Source organism: Dunckerocampus dactyliophorus, chromosome 2, assembly GCF_027744805.1.
Source record: "Dunckerocampus dactyliophorus isolate RoL2022-P2 chromosome 2, RoL_Ddac_1.1, whole genome shotgun sequence".
NCBI classification, from domain to species: Eukaryota; Metazoa; Chordata; class Actinopteri; order Syngnathiformes; family Syngnathidae; genus Dunckerocampus; species Dunckerocampus dactyliophorus.
This window is the reverse complement of record NC_072820.1, coordinates 47,737,769-47,742,473: the sequence shown is the minus strand read 5'-3', so window position 1 is coordinate 47,742,473 and position 4,705 is coordinate 47,737,769. Positions and strand designations below refer to the sequence as shown.

Below are 4,705 nucleotides of genomic sequence, written 5' to 3'. Positions count from 1 at the left end.
ATTTGGAGGCTGCCATCAGATGCGTCTGTCACCAGGACCCGGCCAAATGGGTGGAACAGCTTCCTTGGATTGAGTATGCCCACAATACCCTTGTCAGCTCGGCCACCAGCTTGTCTCCCTTCTGCGCAGCGTATGGGTTCCAGCCTCCTGTCCTTCTTTCTCTGGAGTCAGAGGTAGCGGTGCCATCAGTGAATAATCATGTCCGTCGAGCCCAGAGGGCTTGGCACAACACGCAGGCTGCACTGGGACGCACTTCTGAACGCGACCAGCACATTGCTAATCGTCACCGCATCCCATCTCCTGCTTATGTGCCGGGACAGAAAGTTTGGCTCTCGTCCAAGAACTTATCTCTCGCGGTTTCCTCCAAGAAGTTGGCTCCCCGCTTTATTGGACCGTATAAGATCGAGCGCATCATCAACCCCAGTGTGGTCAGACTCAAGTTGCCTCCCTCCCTCAACTTCCACCCTTCATTCCATATTTCTAAAACCAAACCAGTGGAGACTAGCCCTTTGACCGAGTCACCCCCTCCGCCCAGGCTTATTGATGGCCACCCAGCCTTCGAGGTCAGTGCCATTATTGATTCTAGGAGACGTGGCAGTGGCATGCGATATCCTGTGGATTGGGTCGGCTACGGTCCAGAGGCCCACTCATGGATTTCACATAAGCTCATCCTAGACCCCCCTCTTATTTCGGATTTTCACACTAAATTTCCCGGTAAGCCAGGTGGTCCGCCAGGTGCCAACCATTGCCATTGGCGGCGGGCACTGTTATGTCCTAGATTTTTTTTATTTTATTGCCTTTCTGGGTCTTGTGGCATTTATTTGGTTTACTCCAGCCTTGTTTCTAATTTCAGATCTTTGGTTGGTGATGAGGAGGCGGAGCCAGGAGACTGCCAATTAACTTTTTGGCCTTCTAATTAAATTCTAATTAAACAAGAAAACAAAAAAAAATGCAAACCTGAAAAAAACACCACAAATTTTATGAAAAAGTCGAAATATTAGGGGAATAAATTTGTAATATTATGAGGAAAAAACAATTATAAAAATATATATAATAAAATATTAAAATAACAAATATAATAAAAATACAATTAAACAAGGAAATAAAATTAAAAAACATTGGTGCAAAAAGTTTGGACACCCCCTGGTTTAAAGTCTTCAATTGTATTCTATGCACATGCAGAGGGCCGATAATAACAAAAAAAACTAGCTGCGGGGCTGCAAATGGCCCCCACGCCACACTTTGTTCACCCATTTTCAGGGCTCTTAAAACTGTATTTTAGGTCATTCCAAGGTGCTCATGATTGTAATGTAAATGTGTATTTTAGTACTTCGGCTCGTACAGAGCGCCAAGAGTGAGGTGGGTGAAAGAGTAACAAAGGATCAATTCCGTATCAGATGTGTGATGTTTTCATATTATAGTTGACATGCATCCATTATATCAGCGTCCCACGCATCATCATCTATCTTTTGTTGCATACAACCTGTTTTTTAATCAATCTAGTGCTTCTTCCACCCATCCTTTTTCTATGCCACTTATCCCAATTAGGGTCGTGGGGGTATTGAGCCTATCCCAGCCGACTTCGAGCGAGAGGCGGGGTACACCCTGGACTGGTCGCCAGCCAATCACTCTAGTGCTTCTTTTAACAGCATTTCCATCACAAGCGCGCAGACACACACACATTTCTCATGTTACCTGACTGTGATTAAAGTGAAAGGACGGGGAAGCATTCTCAGGGTGCTGTTTTGGCCAAACTAGCACAAATTCCTGAAATGAGGAAGTGATGGAACAACAGTTAAGGTCAGTTCTCTCTGACATGCATAGAGGCAATGCATTAAATGTCATCATTCAAAGGTATTTCAAATAAATAGCATTATTTCCCTGTACACACCGAGTAGATTATATGACAAGATATTTTAAAAAATAGCCATAACAAAGAAAAAGAGAAAGGACACACGATTGTAAATGTACTAATGAGTGTACAAAATAAAAGTCCGAGGGCATCAAGTTTCAATCAAACTCCTTTGGTTATGAAGTTAATACATGCCAAATATTTCACCTTTTCTTAAAACTTTGACCATGGTCGTAGAAATATGCTGCAGTGTGACTTTTCTTTAAAAAAAAAAAATTGACAACATATTGAACGTGGTTGTTTTATTTTGAAGCTCCCGGTTCAAACAGAAGCTGGCAGTTGTACTTCCGGTGGCACTCCACGACCACGAACGTTTTAGCCAAACTGGTCACTGTACATCTAAATTAATATTTATATGAATTTTGTTTAATCTAGCTGTCATACGAAAACACATAGTTACGTGTTTTGCTTTTGTTACTACTTTTGAAAGAGCTAAGCAGCAAGTGTGTTTAGCAAACCCGGAATTCCTGCCGTCCTCCCAGCGTGCCTTGCGCGGTAGAAAAATATAACAACTTCTTCTTCTCACTGTTCTATCCATTATGTGACGATAATAGTTTGGAGTGTTGTAGTAATAATACATGACAATCGTTTGAGCGAGGAATATTTGTTTGCATTGATGTAACTTATTCATCGCACCGCCACTCACACTTGTAGCTTTCGGAAAGGGGTGGCCACGTCGCCGCTGCAGAAAACAGTACACTCTTGTTTCTCTTCAGATCGTATAAATCTTTCGCCTTTTACTAAAGATTTCCGTGGGGAGGAACAGCAAGAGTTTTATCCAATTTTTTGATGCCCTGCGAAAGTGGGGCTTTCTCTCTTGTCAATAGCAATAAATGACGGTGTCAAGAGTGTATGGGTTGTACACTGTAATACCAACATGTTGTCTCTGATGGAGATGTACACTCGTTTAAGGAAGCCTCCTAGACCCCTTACGGCTGCTAAGTGGCACCTCAGATTTTGTTGTCTAAATTATGACCAAATTATGTGCATTGTGTAAAATACATATCAAATGTTTATTTAAATTGATTTATTTAAACCCCAATGTACAGCTGCAAAATTATAATATAATGTTATATTATAAAATACAAATAACAAAGACCCATTTCAATAGAAAAATAGGTCAAATCTCTTCATGCAAATTTCTCACGAATGAATCGGCACCACCGCGTGTTTAACCCCGCCCCTGCTCAGCTTGGACACAGCGACGCCGCCACAAATCTTGACCAGTGACATTAGCCTTTAACAGAAAAAAATGACGAGGAAAAAAAATAATCCGCCCCCAATTGGCTCCCAACTACGCGAGCCGGCTCATGTCGCTCATTTCAAAGAGCCGGCTCTTAGAGACGAATCGTTCGAGACCGACACATCACTGCTGTAAATGTCATTCGGTAGCATTAGGCTATTTATATTACAAACCGTAGGACATCCTTACATAATCGCAGATTGTTGTTCTCTGCTTTAAATAATTCACTTTTCTAATGGTATTAAATAGAAGGAGGTTTGACGGCGCCCTCTGCAGGGGAGAGAGAAGGAGTACTGCAGTTATGAATCCAGCAGAGGGTGCTGTCTGACAACGTTTAGTAAATCCAATACTGTATGAGTGGAGATCTGCTTTGTAAATAAAGACCGTTTGAAATGTTGGTAGCATTTAAATAAAACCCAAATAGCTCACCCCGCGTTTCTTTGCTGTCAAAGCAGCTCTACACCCCTGGCCTTGTCATTGTCGAGATGGCAGGTGAGCAAAAGGCTTAATTATGCTCCTGCACCACGGGTGTCACTAATCCCACGTCAAGTCACATGACAGCCCTCCGGTACATTAGACTTGATGCAATTTTTTAATATTGTTATTTTATTTATTATATTATATTTTTTTATTATATTTATATATTTTTTATATTATATTAGAATATTAATATTTATTTAATTTTTTTTACAATATTAATATTTAATATTTCCCATGTATTTGCATTACTCCACGTCATGCATAAAATTAAATTCAGGTTTGTGTCATAATACAAAAATTATTTTACACAAATAAAGGCAACAAAAAAAGACAATCCACCCAAAAGTTATTTTTTAAATAATTACCTATTTGCAACGGGCCCTTGGAATTGTCTAACGGTGCCCCTGACCAGTAGCACTCATAAATAAATTGAAAAATGTACAGTTAATCCATGTGATCGGTAGGCCTATCGGACGATCTCACTCATGGATAATTGGCATCTTTAATGGGAGCACATTTGAATCACACCTTAACCGTGTTATTACGGGCCATTATTGCGTTCCAAGACACCAAGTAATTTAAGTTACATTCACATGTTTTGAGTGTAGATGTATTTTCTGGGATTTCCGAGTATACTTGAATGCAGCAAATCGTACTTCTGCAGTAAGAGTTATGTCAGTTACGTCAGTGAGTCATACGAATATCCAACTTCTTCCCTTTCTTTATGGTTATTTATATATATATATATATATATATATATATATATATATATATATATATATATATATATATATATATATATATATATATATATGCCTCGGATTAATTGTTGCAGACTCTAAACTGACTCTAACCTTAAAAAAATCAAAGAAATGGTCTTAACTTTTTCATGCGCCTGGTTAAGTATCATAGGCTGTTTATGACCAGCAGAGGGCGACAGAAGCAACTTTGACGTCACAGTTAAAAACCAAGACATTCCTTATATTCATTCACGTGTTGTAGTTTGCTGCTTGAGTGCTTCATGGAAAATCGCACTGCTTATTTGTTGAAGATGACAATAGCGTCTTTCT

At 39.7% G+C, this 4,705-nt stretch overlaps 1 non-coding gene across 1 annotated transcript; it reads left to right on the top strand.

Moving 5' to 3' along the window:
• The first annotated feature begins 2,608 nt into the window (after positions 1–2,608).
• LOC129177949 (U5 spliceosomal RNA) lies at positions 2,609–2,722 on the top strand. The gene has a single exon (XR_008569719.1). It is a non-coding gene; the product is annotated as a U5 spliceosomal RNA (small nuclear RNA).
• The last annotated feature ends 1,983 nt before the right edge of the window (positions 2,723–4,705 follow it).